Source organism: Danio rerio, chromosome 17 (genome assembly GCF_049306965.1).
Source record: "Danio rerio strain Tuebingen ecotype United States chromosome 17, GRCz12tu, whole genome shotgun sequence".
Lineage (NCBI taxonomy): Eukaryota > Metazoa > Chordata > Actinopteri > Cypriniformes > Danionidae > Danio > Danio rerio.
Window position 1 is genome coordinate 37,846,663 of NC_133192.1, and position 16,668 is coordinate 37,863,330.

The window sequence follows — 16,668 nt, forward strand, 5'->3', positions numbered from 1 at the left end:
CAAGTGTGCATATGTTGTGTTTATCATGTGTGCATATGTATATAGTGTATCATGTGTGCATATGTATGGAGTTTATCAAAAATGTATAGTGTATCATGTGTGCATATGTATGAAGTGTATCAATTCTGTATTTTTATAGAATGTATCATGTGTCTATAAACAATTTTTAGTAACAAATTTGTATATGTATAGAGTGTATCATGTTTGCATATGTATGGAGTGTATCAAATATCCGTATGTATAGAGTGTATCATGTGTGCATATGTATAGAGTGTATCATGTTTGCATATGTATGGAGTGCATCAATTCTGTATATGTATAGAGTTTATCATGTGTGCTTATGTATGGAGTGTATTAAATCTGTATATGTATATAATGTATCAAGTGTACATATGTAGTGTGTCATGTGTGCATATGTATATAGTGTAGCATGTCTGTATATGTATGGAGTGTGCTTATGTATGGAGAGTATCATGTCTGTTTATGTATGGAGTGTATCATGTAAGGTCACTTGCCTGTGATGCCGGAGACCCGGGTTCTATATCAGACCCTGACAGTGTATGGAGTGTGTATATTTTGTCTAAATGAATAGAGCATATCAAGTGTACATATGTATGGAGTGGCATGTCTGTATCATGTATGGAGTGTCTCATATATCAGTGGATCAGCAACTTCCTGTAGCTCAGTGGTAATGTAACTTGCCTATAACACTGGAGGCCCGGGTTCTATGCCAGACTCTGACAGTATATCATGTGTGCATATGTATGGAGTGTGTCAAATCTGTATGTGTAAAGAATGTATTGTGTGCATAGGAATGAAACGTGTCAAATCTGTATTTATAAATGTATTGAATGTATCATGTGTGCATAAGTATGTAGTAAATCAAATCTGTATATGTGTAAAGTTTATCTTTTGTGCATATGTATGGGGAGTCTTGGGGAGCATTTTGTTGTTTCAGATTTACCTCCTTCTAGAACAAGTCCTTGAGAAAGAGTTTGTCAGATCATCTAGACTAGCATACGACTGATCTAACCCTTCCCTAAACCCAACACAATGTGTTTTAATAAGCAAACGTGACAGAAAAGTGCATTGCGGTCATGTAGTTTTAAACAGAGCTTACTTTCAAAACAGCTTTAGCTGGCTCGGTTCTGGGTAAGCTTTCCATTTTTAGATGTCTAGTCGCGCTGCCAAGACACACATAAACACACAGCTGCGCGTGCGAGTGTAAACATTTAGCTTGACGCATTGTTTACATTAGCTGGGTAATGTACACCAGCCCTATTTACACCGTTTAGCAATTAGCAAGCAAGCTCTGACAGAATATGTAGTACAAACACTAGCAGTTATCTTTTTTCATCATCTCGCATATGTAAATGAGTGTTTGATTTTGTTCATGCAAATGTGAATTTCAATTAACTGCAAATTTTTAACAGGGACTTGGCGGCGCATTGTAGCCTGCCTGTTTTTCCTTGCCAAAATAAATTATGGATACACAAATAGCATTACACAGCGGAGATAATTACAGCTCTCAAAAAGCATCCTTTAACATGCAAATACATCACTTTGCTTTCTCGCGCAAAGTTCAATCAAAGACGAGCAGGTAAATCCAATCAGCGCTGGAGATTTATGATGCGTTTTATATTTGGAGCACACAGCCCCCACAAAATCCCCAGTTTTTTTTAGTTTGTCTTTATTTGTATTGCATCCGCAGTTCTGACTTAAAAGCAGAGAGGAAATTAGAGGGTTTATATGCTGATAGCGCTGACATATCGGGGTAGTCATTGCTCATATTTACTGCCTTCAAAATGCTTTCACAGCCAAACAGACTTTTTTATTATTATTATTATTCACAGAAGGGATTTCAGCAAATTGCTTCGGTATCAGAAGTGCCTATATGTGAGAATTGTGAAAACGGATCAGCGAGAAAAGAACTGTCAGTGTAAGAAATACCTAAACATAAAGTGTACTAAAAAGATTTTGCAGTCGCAGCTTACAATAAGTGTTTATCTTAAATCCTGTGGCCTGAAAGGATACTTTAAAGAGATATACCTGATTTAACCTATTTGTTTATACTAATACAGTATTTGCAGTCATGAATACGCTGCTATGGCCTTCTCCAAAATTTATTGTAGGCGCATTTTTAATATGTAAAGTCATTCCATTTGATACCAAAGTCATATAATACTGCATGTCCTTAGCCTTAAAATGTATTTAACTCTGAAAGGACACATGTGTGAACTTTAGAAAGTGTCAGCAGATTAAAAATAATTTAAAAAATCAGTTCAACTGGTTCCAAAAGTACTATTAATTCAGAGAAAATATTTAGCGTTGTAAACTGGTTACACTTTATTTGTTTTAATGTTTTAATTACATTTACTTACTATATGGTTGGAGTTAGAATGTGGGTTAGGTATACTTACATGTAATTATGCATAAATCATAGTAATTAGTATGCATGGGACATGTGTAACTATATCACCTTTAAATTTTACATAACATCTATTCAATAGTTGACACTTAGCTGATGATTGATTATAAAGCTTGTTTGCCATGCTGTCCTGGGAGAGAGCCCTGAGCTCATAAGATCCTTGAGTCCGGGGCTCCCTCCCGTTTGCAAGGCAAGAGGAGAGTTTGAGCTTAGGTAGATCTTGAGAACTCCTCTGTTGTAGTAACTAATGAACAGATAGTAATTGCTCTTCAGAGATAGCTACTTACTAGGAGCACGTCTATGGTGCAGATTTCGGTTAATCAATTAAGTTAAGTTGCATGTTTTTGGACGGTGGGAGGAAACCGCTGAACCCGGTGAAACCCACGTCAGAAATGTCAGTTGGCTCGCTCTTAAATGTCTGTTCTGTGCTTTCACTGTAATTAGACATGAAAACACTTTGAAATAAATATCAAAATGGCGAGATTCTCTCTCCTTTACACTACAGGTGCCATCTCCCCTCCATTTGCAATTCTCAAAATGCATGACTGTCAGCTGACGCGCTCCATAGTGATAAGCAGACGCTGTTTGCCAAACGTATTCTGTACACGCGATTTGAAGCTGAGTGAAAGCTCGGGGTTTAGGTGCGTATTTAAACAGACATATACACACAAATAATAATAGTAATATCTAAAGATGTTGATGTTGGTAGGTTTTTATTTATCAAACACAACTAATCCCAAATGAGCATAAAAAGTTAGGAAAGCAATCGAATGCTGGCATCATAGTGTTAGCTCTGTTAATTTTTAAAGAGACACCTGTTGTTTAATGTAATCAAACTGAAAAAAAAATCTAAATAAAAAAGAGATTAATTTGTTCCTCTTTAATCAGAATGTGTAACAGCTATTATTTAAATAAGCTGAACTGTTTGCTAATTTATTTGCTGCTAATGTATACTATTTATTTATTAATTTTTTTGTAAATAATAATTACAAAACATATTACTGACAATTTGACAGGTTATTTACAAAGAAATAGCTCCAAATGAGCCTATTTAGTAATTTCGGGATCCCTTATTATGCTCGGCATATCCCTTATTTTCACATCCCAGTGTTGAAAGGTATGATCTACTGTGAAGTGTATTTTATGCCCGAATGAAGAGAGTAACCTCAAAATGTTCACGCATCTACGAACAAATAGTGTGATTTATTCACGTGTGCTGCGTCTGGTGTGAACACAGCATAAAGGTTGATAGGTTCTATTTTGATGCTAACATAGACAATATAAACAACTATAAACTGTTTTCTGATACTTCTGTGATTATCTGAATGTTTATATGTTGTCAGTAATGTAATTTACTTATTTTAGGTGATTATTCAGACTTATTCTGGATTACTTTTAGTAATAAGATTCCAAAAAAAGTAATTGTAACTACATTATATAAAATTTTATGTAAAAAATGTATAATCAGTTTACATTTAATTACAAATTACAAACAATTAACAACTAATGACAGAGGTATTTTGATAATTTATTGATTCTCCTTCATTTTCCCTTTTCTATTGTTATACAGTAACTATTGTTATAATGTCTGTCCTATTGTTTAATTTAAACATTTGCCATGTAGGACAAAAAAAACTTTGAGGATAAAAGCACACTTTATTATCACTAGATGTACTTGTCCCCCTGATATTTACATTGATATTTTAACAATATACCAGATTCATTATTCTCTGATGTTGGTTAAACATTATATGTTATAAACAAGACTTTTTAAAGAAACATGTGCCCAACACCCAACACATCCAATTTTTTATAGGCTTCGCTCTTCAGAAGAAGAAAAAAGTCTCCCAAGAACAGAAATTCATACAGATATGTAACCCAGCTTCTGAAAAAAATCAAAGGTTAATTCTCCAGGCCTGCAGAAATTCTTTTGGTATCAATCTGTCACAGTAGAACTGACCTCATCCAAGCCGTAAATCTCTTTTCTGTCAAACGGAGCATCCAGAATGCGGAAGTTGTGAACTTGTGAGAAGTGAGGATCAATACCGCAAGGACAGGCTGAACGATCTGGCCAGAGACAATGTATTTGGTGCCTGGGTCCACACGGTCAGCCATTAATCCACTCAGCAATAGCGGACCGCGCTCAACACCCTCATGCCAGAGGAACAAGTGGTGTGTAAAACAGCCTGACGTCAGCCCTAGACATTACTGCCCAACGGCCAGATAAATCCATATTAACGGGCCTGGGAGAAACTCTGCTGCATACGTGCGCCGCAGACTGTGGAGAAATACGAGCAGGGCTTGTCATGTGTGTCATGACAACATACTCTTCCTGATGCATTTCACCATTACTGTAGTCTGCTGCAGTGCAGGGTGGGAAATGAGATGGATGGATCATTAATGAGAGACTATAACGACCTGAACTATAAGCTAACGAGGAAACTGAACAGCAGACACAGCACCTGCTACGGAGAGTGATCATAAGGGAATGCAAAGATTTTGTCATCATTTACACACCCTCATGTCTGTTGCCCGGAAACCGCATACCTTTCTTTGGTGAAAGCCAAAAAGGTGAGCTTGGGGGAATATCCTAGCAACTCATTTAAATGAACCCAGGAACTGAAAGCAAAAAAAAAAGGTCCATCAAAATTCCATTTAAGAGATTTGTATGGCATTATACTGGCAACCCAATTTAATAGATAATATACCTGATTACCTGAAATATACCTGACTTAACTTACATTACTGCAAAAGCTACAGTTGCTCCGGGTACGTTTCATTGTATGTTTCAGATAACAAATTTACTACAGGTTGCTGTCTACACTTTAGCAAATCTGAAATGCGTTATGTAGGGTGTGTTTTGTTGTGTTTCAGATGCACATCCTTCTTGTACATGTCCACATGGCAGGGCTTGTTGTACAGATCACCTAACGAAAGACTGACTTAAACCCTTCCCTAAATTCAACCCAGGCTCATTCTGAAAACGTAGTCTAGCGGACGTTTCTGGAGCCCGCGAAATACGTCCCGGGAGGTACGTATTTGTGCAGTTTTTGTTTTTGCGAATCCGCAAGAGGCCGCTGTGTGCACTTTTTCGTATCTCGAACGTCTCTCGCGAGTGCTGTTCGCGCCCGCGCTGTTCTCGCGTCAACCCATCAGAGGCCGCTGTCTGACTGACCGAATGATTGACTGCGCGACCGGCCAATCGGCTGACCCACCCTTCTCCTTCCCTGAACCCAACCAGTTTTACCGATTGACCCGCCCGCCCGCTCACTTCCCTAAACCCGAGCAACAATTTAGAAAAGCCATCTAGAAAAAGAAAAACCCTTGTCTTTTTTTTTTTTTTTTTTTTTTTTACCACGTTTTCAGATTTCACCACGTTCTCACCCTGTTATGAACTCGTTAGCTTTATTTGTTTTTGTCTTACCTGGTTTCTGGAACCGCTCTTCCCCAGACTCTAACCAAGATGCCTTTGTCAACTCCTCCTCTCTGCATCTGAAGTCCACTGACGCACACAATGAGCTGACCGGACAAACTGACTGCAGCGGGAAAGCCCTCCACACTGAGGTAAGCGGTCAGCTGGCAAGCACGAAAAGGAACGGCGTCACACCGCCCCGTAGCGTTCGCTTAAAAAAATGAAATGCAGCCAAACGTACCTCCCGGGACGTATTTTGCGGTCTCCAGAAACGTCCACGGGTCTACGTTTTCAGAATGAGCCTGGGTTGCCTAAATTCAACTCAAATTCAGTTGTTTTTTTTTTTTTTTTTAAAGCAAACGTTCATCAAAAACACAAAGTGCTATGTAGTTTTACCTTAATTTTACATAGCTATTATCTCTTTTGTGAAAGTACGAGTCACTGGATTCAAAACTCAAACACTTTGCATCACAAGTACAACATTACAAGTCCAATACAAGTACATTGAGAGCTACAGAGCAACCTGGATATGCTAAAAAATTGGCCATATGGAAATAAAAATGTGATGAAAGCATATCTGATAAGTCATAGACACAGTTTATGACGAGTTCAGACAGTAGTATTTTTAAAGTAGCCATGCCACAGATGTTTTATACTGCATGAAAACATACAAGCGTTCTGTCGGTGCTGTGTTTGCACTGCAAGTTGGATCGACGACGGGGTTTCACACTGCATGACTTTACAATAGGAGAATCACAGACAATTGCCATGTCTCGGTACGTCTCACAACCAAACACATGAGAGAAATGACATAAAAAAGCATGGTCACGTAGTATATATTTTGTTATAACCTATATAATAAGAAAGAAGCCCTACTGGGGTGGAAAATGTACTTATTTTGCTGACCTGAGTTTTGAAGAGAATTCACAATTTCTCTCAAAATTTTTTCTTTTGAAACCCATTTGTGATATTGCTTAGATTACACGTCAAAGATGGTTCTGCTGCCAAATTTACACTAGTTTTCCCTCATTTATTGGGTCTAAATAGACCGAAAATAAGCACTTTTGACTTCTCCCCCAACCTCCCTCTAGCCTGCAGATATCCATACAAGTGGATGCTGCTCTCGCTTTGGCTGTAGTTAATCGCTGATGTTATTTTCAATCAAAACACATTTCACATGGCATGATTTGAATCGACAACAGCTCCAGATATTTAGCATGCCTAATACAGGGTTCTTACACCTTTTCCAACTTCAAATTCCAGCACTTTTTATGCACTTTCAAGGTGCATTTTTATGCTTTTCCAGCACCTAATAACCACGGTTAATTACATTTTTATATATTGTATGTACTTTTTCACATTTAAATCCATTGTGCTATTTAAAAAAAAAATAAAACTTGATGAGCACTTTAGAACATAGGGATAGTTTACCCAAAAATTACCCAAAAATCCAAGTTTTTGGGTAAGTTTACCCAAAAATGATTTACCCAAAAATGATTAAAAAATACATTTAAAAAAGTTTAGTTATTCGATGAAGTATGCTTTTAAGTGTGGTCTATTTTGACCTAAAGTTGATATCTTAAGAAATGAGCTTACAGTATTTACAGTAAAATTGTGCACATATGCAACCAAAACAGTCACAATTTTAAGCCCAGCAAATTCAAGCAGGTTCAAGCACTTTGTCCAAAATCCAAGCACTTTTCTAACCTTGAAAACATTATATTAAAAATCAAGCATTTTCCAGGATTTCCAGCACCCGTAAGAACCCTGCTAATATCTGATGGGTGTCGGTGACTCATTTGTGATTCTTTCAGATCGCGTCTTTGATAGTTCATACTGTGTGATTGTTATGTGAACGAGCACCGATTTGCCTGTGATTTCAGACATTTGTAGGCAATTCCTCAAAACCTGTCTTCAAGCCAAAATCAGGTCAAGGCAGGGTTTTTGTGGTTTAAAAAAAAATGGTTAAAACATGCTTTTTCAATGAGCCTGTATTAGATTTTGGTGCATTAAAGTTATGCTGGAATGGTTGTGTTTACAGCACATATCAACAAAAGTATTACCAAATTACAATTACCAGAGGGAAACTAATTATACTCTTTAAAACCTGACTTGAGGGCATGTCAATTAAAGAGTAATGGAACACGTGTTTATTGATGAAAATTAGGTAAAAAACAGTTTAGCCAACACAAGCATATTAGTGTTTAGTCTAATAGGCAGATCTACAGATCCTAAAGTCCCATGTACAGATTTATTTAGTCGCTTTGGATAAAAGTGTCTGCTAAATGCCTAAATGTAAATGTAAATGTTTTTGCTCTGTTAAACATAATTTGGGGAATTTTTAAAAAAGAGAAAATAAATCAAAGGGGGGCTAATAATTCTAACTTTAACTGTATATGCAAACGACTTGTTTTAAAATGAGCTGAAACAACACATTTTTGAAACATTTTGTCAACATTTAGTTTTTTGGAATAACTTAATTGTTTTTATTTTCAAACCACTAAAAACTGTAGAAAAAACTAATAAGTTAATTAATTCCTGCATATTGTCCCAACACAAACTGTGATTGTGTAAACCCAGCATATTTACACACATTATTATGATACTATAATAACTCATATACACATTAGAATCAAGATTTTTTTTTAATAATTCATGTATTCCTTTAACTAAGCACTCAGTGTAACATGGGTTGTAAACTGAAATGCTAACTGTTTATTGTCGTGTTGTGTTCTTTTGGTTTTAGCACAGTGTTCATGAGTCTTTATTTTGTTTATTTTTCACACATGCATTACCAGTAAATTGCTATGAAGAGACAATTTATGAATAGATACTTAGTTCTGGAATTTTTTATACATATTTTTTTTGAATAGGAAACTGTAACATTAACAGTAAAAATCACAGAGCAGAATCAACATATACTAGGAAAAATAAATAAATAAATACATATATTTACTACGTTAGCTACACCCAATGGGCCCAAGCCCAAACTAATCCCAATTGTATTTTTGCACCCCTTTTTAAAAGCATGAAGGTAAAACATGAACGCGGTTATGAATGTATTAAAACATGTGCTTGTTGTTGTAAAAATTCCAAATAATGAGAAAAAATACTAATTTGTGGATCTCCTTACATCCGGGTGCAGCTATACTGCCGCTGTAGATTGTGTATTCTGGGAAATTTTCTTACCCCTTGGTTTCGAGTGTGGTCCTGAAAAATCTGTTCAAAGGGGTATCTACCCCTTCCCCTTAGCCCAACGTCTTCAAGCTAAAGAGAATTGTGACACCCTTACCCCTTGTTTTGCACATTCACGTATGGGTAGGGGTAAGGGGAAGGACTAAGGGGTAAAATTGGGATTGGGCCTTTTAGTATTGCTGATGAAACAAATATTCAACATAATTGAAAAAGCAAAAAAGCAAAAAAGAAAAGGCGCAGATAAATCACCTATTGTAAAATTATTCTTGATACATTGCTCTTAATTATGTTCTATCAGTGCTGCAATAGATGGCTTTCTTAGAACATGAAACAGAAATATTGAAATCTGAACAAAAGCAATCAGACAGATGCTGTAATTACATACTGTGAATGAATCATTCAGATCAGTTTTATGAATTGGACCAACACATTCATTTGCAAGATCCAACTGAGAGAAGAAAAAAAATCCTAAATTGGACACTAGGCCTTTCATGAATGTGATTTCAAAAGATTTGGAATACAGTGCTTGAGTTAAAATGGCTACATTTATGACATTTTATTGTGATTTTTTTTTTTTGTCCTTTTGGTGCTTGACAGTCCCAGCACTTAATAACTGTTATTATATGAAAAAGGGGGGTATTCAGCATAGCCATCTGCTTTGCTTTCCATAGTAAAAGTCACTAATGATATCCATTCATATTTTTGGATGAACTGTACTGTATCTGTACTGTACCCTCTATCAAATAAAGCCTCATACAATTACAGTAAGGCAAGGCAAGTTTAGTTATATAGAACATTTTATACAAAATGGTAATCCAAAGTGCTTTACATATACAAGAATAAAAGAAACAAGAAAATAAAAGCAACAAAGAATTAAACTGATTAAAATAAGATTCATATGTGTAAAAACAGGATTTAAAAGAATGAAAATGAAAAGAATGCAAAAACATATCTTAAAATATGATACAAAAACCTTCCTCGTGCCTTCAGATATCCAAACACCCTCAGATGCCAATATTTTTTTTTTAAAGACCAACAACTTTTATTTTGGTAGAGAGCACATAAAATGTTTTATTTATATTCCATACATAAATAGTGGGTAGTTTGGTGCCATCCCAGCGCTCTTCACATTTCTCTCTGACAGTATCACTGCTCACCATCATGCGCCAAGTTAGAAATAAATTGCATTTTGACTGGTGATTCACTAGCAGGAAAAGCATTGCAATATAAAAACATGAATAAACAAAATCGCTCATGAGCACATGTGCAGTACAGCACAGGGAGGTAATCTACTTTAGGCACGGCCCTTGAAATTAACTCTCAGAATCTGCACACACATATGCGCTAAGAAGATTAATCAAATATTTTTTCCTCAGCAATGCTAGTCAAATGTACCATATTCAAAACATTATGGTAATTATTTATTACGTTTACCCAGGAGTCATTGTGTGACCACGAGTAACGCAAATTGAGGGATGACTGCAAGTGCAGTATCAGTGCTCTGGATCAGCAAAGTCGGGGCCCAAAACTAGCCGTCCATACAGAATGATGGTGTAAGCACATGCTCAGCTTTGAGTTAGCCAGCGGAAACAGACAATGCTAGAAGGCATTAGACTGAAACAGACTGAGCTGAATTTTAAAACTGGCTTACTTTGGACACCAAGCTCAGATGGAGCAGAGAGGCTTACAAATATGAAAAATATATATATCGATATATATATACACTCTAAAAAACGCTGGGTTGGTTTTTTAACCCAAATGCTGGGTTGAGACTGCTGGGTAACAAAATTGGGTTGATTCAACCCAATTTGGGTTGAAAATCGATCTTTATCTATAACCCAGCAGTGCTGGGTTGGGAACGCGGACGTGAAAGAGAGCACGCACGTCACGTCAACATGCAGGGACATCAACGTGAGAAACCGCCATTTTCTTTGCGCTGTCTTTGAGGGGAAGCGAGTGAAATTCTGTGTGAGACGTAAGTTATTTAGTGTGTATTTAACAATTTTCATAAGAAATAAAACACTTAGTTTACTTAGTATAATATACACGCGCTTTTTTTTCTGTTTCTCCGCCTGATGGCCGACTTGTTGCTCCGCCTCACGCTGACCTGTGCTCGCCTTATGGCTGAACTGTTGCTCCGAGTCCGCCTGACGAGACACCTGTTTCTCCGGATCTGTTTCTCCGCCTAACGGCGACCTGTTTCTCCGGACCTGTTTCTCCGCCTAACGGCGACCTGTTTCTCCGGACCTGTTTCTCCGCCTAACGCCCGAGCTGTTGCTCCGCCTAACGCCTGACCTGTGCTCGCCTCACGCCCAGCCTGTTGATCGGTGGACGGGTAAGCGCGCATGGCATCGGAAGGAGCTCGAAAAGTATAAGGTAACTAATGAAACTAACGTGAAGCATGTTTGATGACCACTTTATAAACACAACACCTAGGATAATTTAGGAGCTTTTTATTGTAATAAAATGCCTTTTGAATGACACAGATTTTTATGTTGGCTAGGTGATGACAGTAAGTAACGTTACTGTGATTTGTGATCTTTCTGGGGTGTTAACTGTAAAGCAGTAAGTAGTATTTTTACTCTTGTATTTCTTAAGTTTGTTCATGGATTTTTGTGACAATACTTTGATGCATAAGTGTTGAATTCAGCTTCTAACAATGTTTTTTTTTAATCAAAATATATACAATAATTGTCCTGCTCTGCATGTACATTTTGTTTAGCTGTACATCTGTACATTGAATAGCAAATGTTATTAATTTACTAGGAGCATTTTACATTCTAGACGTGATTTGAGCTATCTTTAATTAATCCTGTATGTAAGGGTCGTTTCATGCTAACGGAAATGTCTGAGCTAAGGCTAATTCCAACCTAATCATCTTCGACTGCAAAAAGAAAAAGTTTGACCACCGTTTTATGTGACACCCTGGATAATTATTATCATTTAGGAGTATTTTTGTGATATAGTGACTTTTGGCTAACATGATCTTTTTTTACTTAATTTTGCTTAAACGCTTTTATCTGTTATTCTTTTTCAGATGGATAATTGCGTGAAAATCAAACTAAAAGAATGCAATCTTGAGGAGTTAATCCCCACATTTGAAGGTATGTAATAATATTTTACTTGGTTCATTGTAATCATTAGGGCTGCCCTTGTCTAAACATTTGTCTGGTTGACTTGTGATGTTCATTTGAAGCATTAGTTGAATAATTACAGATTTATTAATAAACCATTTATTCATTAATTCATTTTCTTTTTGACTCAGTCCCTTTATTAATCTGGGGTCGCCACAGCGGAATGAACCGCCAACTTATCCAGCATATTTTTTACACAGCGGATTCATGCAGCATACATTGACTTTGCCAGTGTGGACTTTTTTTCTGCAACTAGTGGGTAGCACATTCGCCTCGTAGCAACAAGGTCACTTGATCGATCCTTGGCTGGGTCAATAGGCCTTTCTGTGTGGAGTTTGCATGTTATCCCCGTGTTCGCGTGGGTTTCCTCCAGGTGCCCTGGTTTCCAAAGACGTGGTAAAGGTGAATTAAGTAGACTAAATTGTCAATGGTGTATGTGTGTGAATGAGTATTTGTTTCCCAGTGATGGGTTGCAGCTGAAAGGGCATTCGCTGCATAAAACTTATGCTGGATATGTTGGTGGTTCATTCCATTGTGGTTACCCCAGATTAATAAAGCGACAAAGCTAAAAAGAAAATGAATGAATGAATAATAAATTTTTAGTTGACTAATGGTTATTCAATTATTATGGGGCAGCCCTAGTAATCATTAGCCACTTCAATACTTTAAACTGAGAGATTGAACTCTAATGCCAATTTGTTTTTGTCTGGTTATTTTTTAAAATCTGCTGTTCATGCAACCAGTGACATTCTCTTGTTTTATTTTTAGCACAGGAGCGAACCTTTCCTCGTTTTTAGGTCAATTTGAATACAATTCAGAGGGTAAGGATTCAATTAAAGGTTTCTCGATGCATAATGATGCATTTAATGCATAATGATTGTCTTAGTTATTTTATTAACAATGAAAATGTTATTTTTATGTTTGTTATTAGGGTGGCATGGGGGCGCAGTGGGTAGTGCTGTCGCCTCACAGCAAGATGGTCGCTGGTTTGAGCCTTGGATGGGTTTCCCCTCCACAGTCCAATGACATGCGGTGTAGCTGAATTGGGTAAGCTGAATTGTCCATAGTGTGTGTGTAAATGAGAGTGTTATGGGTTGCAGTTGAAAGGGCATCTGCTGCGTAAAACATAAAAAGATGTCACCCAAGATGTTCATGTCATTCTTTCTTCAGTCAGAAAGATTTTTTTTTAGGAAAATATTTCAGCAATTTTATCCATCTTGAACTGAGATTGTGCCTCATTTTTGAAGTTTTTAAAGAAAATTTAAATGCGGCTTCAAATTATACAAATACGGTTGCAAACAGTCCCAGCTTAGGAAGAAGGGTCTTATCTATTCTCATTAAGAAAACACAATTAAATACTTAATAATTTCAAATGCTCATCTTGCCTTACTATTACTTATTAAAGAAAGTTCCTTAGGCAAACCTGTTGTTGCATTGTCATCTTCACTCGGGCCAAAAAATTGCAGCATGGTGCCATGGTCAGTGGTTAACTAATGCCAACACTGGCTGATAGCTTGGTGTGTTATGGCCTTAATGCTTCTAAAGGTATTTTAGGTGTTCTAAAGTTAACTCTAAAGATATTTAACTTTTACACTTTTGAGTTTTTAATAAATCTTACTTCTATTTATTTTTTCAGATTGGGACCAATATTGCTGAGTATCTTCATCCATTGAATTCAAGAATCTATTAAGTTTCCTCATGTTCTCATCCTTGGAGACCACCACTTCTTTCAAGCCTTTGCTCACGTGCTGTGCTATTTATTATTGCAAAGTACATTACTTGCCAAAGTGGACGTTTGCTATAAAGCATTCTACATCTTTGGTGTGAACTACCCCAAGCAGTGTTCCCTGGTGTGGCAGACTGTGGTTTATGGACATCCTGGGGAGGAGACACTAGCAGTAAGGGTTCTGCTAGCATTAATTTTTGCTGACAAACAGTAATCATTAATACTGTGACCTCACTGCTTCCTTGGATTCTGTGTTCTTTAACTTGTACTTTGGATTGTGGGGGAAAAGGAGCACCCAGAGAAAACCCACACGAACACGGGGAAAACATGCAAACTCCACACAGAAACACCAACTGACCCAGCTGAGGCTTAAACCACCGACCTTGTTGCTGTGAGGCAATCGTACTACCCACTGTGCCACCATGACACCCATTTCTAAAGAATAGTTTTAATAACTCATTTCTAATAACTGATTTCTTTTCTCTTTGCTATGATGACGGCACATAATAATGGACTAGATATTTTTTAAGACACTCTACACTGCAGTTACATTGCAACTAATGTTTCTTACAGACTCTTTTATATCTCAGGATTGATGTTTGCACATGATTGTTCGAGTAAAAGTTAAAAAAAGTTTTCCTATTTCAAATTTGTTTTAAAATGCTTCCATCCTCAGGTTTCATTTTAACTTTTATATCTGTTTTTTCTTCAAAACTGCATTTACATTGAACTTGATCATCCTTACTGATGATTGCTTTATAGCTCATATATTGATGTTTGCACATAATTGTTAAAGGGAAAGTTATAAAATGTTTTCTTATTTTTTCTTAATATAAAATTTGTATTTTCTTAGTTTTTATTGTTTGTTTTGTTTTTTCAAGCTGTTTGATGCCTTTTCATTATTACTTTCACATATTTTTTTCTGCATTGCAGTTGATGATTTATATGAGAATATGTTGATGTTTGTGCTCAAATTACTTTCTGACTTCAGTCATTTAGATGCATTTTCATTATTACTTCCTTATTGTTTTTCTCTACTCTGCAATAACATTGCAATTGCCTTACTGATGATTCCTGATTTATAAATGATGCAAATGTTTTTGAATGTATTTCAAATATGCATTTTCTTAAGGTAATTTGTCTGATTTCAGTCTGATGCATTGTTACTGAACTTTAGTCAGTGTTTCTGTGATACAGTTTGATAAATTTTCACAGAAATCGTCTTAACCCTTTAACAACCCTTTCTAGAAAAAAAATTGGATTGCATTTCTCAACTGCTAATGTCGCTATTGAACACAATCAGTACATTTTAACACATGTTATAATTTCTAAAATATCAACCTCTACCAAATGATTGATATGTATGTTTATGGTAAAAGTACCAGAATTATGAAAAATCTGAAAAATTATGTGTAAGACCAATTAAAAAAATAATAATAATAAAATATATATATATATATATATATATATATATATATATATATATATATATATATATATATATATATATATATATATATATATATTTAAAATAAATATTTTGAACACTAAATCATCTTTTTTCTTATGACTTTAACAGTCATTATTTAAAACAGTAAAAACGAGGTCAACCATTTGGTAGAGCAGGCAGTCAAAGGGTTAATGCTGAGGTGCAGATGGGAAAAATCTCAAATTCATTTGGACACATTTTATCTTTTGTCATAAATAAAATTCCATTACTGAACAACTATGTATTGCTGTAGAATTGTTTTTATTTTAGTGATTTTAATCATCAGTTTCTAGATTAAATTTCTGACCCATTTTGGGTTACATTCAACCCAGCAGTGTAGTAATTTTTAACTAATAGTTGGGTTAAAATCACAACCCAGCATGCTGGGTTAAACTTGTAACCCAACTTGCTGGGTTAAAGTAACCCAGCGTTGGGTTTGTCCCTTTTTTACCCAGCGCTGGGTTACCAAAACAACCCAAATTGGGTTGTTTTCAACCCAGCAGTTTTTAGAGTGTAGATAAATATACAAATAAAACATTAACACATACTAATTTATTATGTCATTATTTTAATTTAATAGACACTATGTGATGGTTGTTAACATTGGCAGTCCAAATATTATGCTGCACTAATGTACATAAAGTTTTTTTTTTTTCATCTGATTTAAACGATCCAGTCAGAGCGATGCTCCTGTTAAATGACTTCATGTTTCAAATGATCTGTTTATCTATTTATTAATTATTATTTTAATCAAGAGGTCTGTTTAGAACACATCTTCCATTTTGGGTTTAATGAGAAACGGTCAAAACTAATTCATTAACTTCAAATGATTCATTAAGATCAAATCTGCGGTTAGTGATTCACTGATTCAAATGATCCATTCAGAGCCAGTGTACAATTGGCAATTCAAATGACTTGATCAGAGCCAGTCTTCAGTTAATGATTCACTGATTCAAGTGATCCAGTCAGTGTTAATATGAACAATTAAGGATTCACACAATACAGACAGAACAAGTCTTCACCAGTTACCAATTCACTGATTCAAATGATCCGGTCAGAGCAAGTTTCCACTTCCAGTTAATGAATCGCTGAATTCACAGTTCTGATCCAAGAACAGGAGCTTGAGTGATCACAACTGATGGCATACATTGTATACTTGGTATGAATCTGCTGTAAAAAAAAAAAAATGTTTTAAGTATAATGTCTAAAATTCTTTAATGCAGATATTGCAGTCATGGTTGGGTATTAATAAACAGGAATTTTTATACTAAAAGAATCATTACA

At 35.9% G+C, this 16,668-nt stretch overlaps 1 long non-coding RNA gene across 3 annotated transcripts; it reads left to right on the forward strand.

The window, feature by feature from the left end:
• Window positions 1-11,352: 11,352 nt before the first annotated feature.
• On the forward strand, window positions 11,353-15,002 carry LOC103908864 (uncharacterized). 3 transcript variants are annotated; one of them, XR_658374.4, is made up of 6 exons: window positions 11,353-11,411; window positions 11,539-11,600; window positions 12,073-12,139; window positions 12,938-12,990; window positions 13,101-13,216; window positions 13,806-15,002. It is a non-coding gene; the product is annotated as an uncharacterized lncRNA (long non-coding RNA). The 3 variants fall into 3 exon arrangements; XR_012393041.1 differs by having other exon boundaries at window positions 12,943-12,990; window positions 13,806-14,745; XR_012393040.1 differs by lacking the exon at window positions 11,539-11,600.
• The last annotated feature ends 1,666 nt before the right edge of the window (window positions 15,003-16,668 follow it).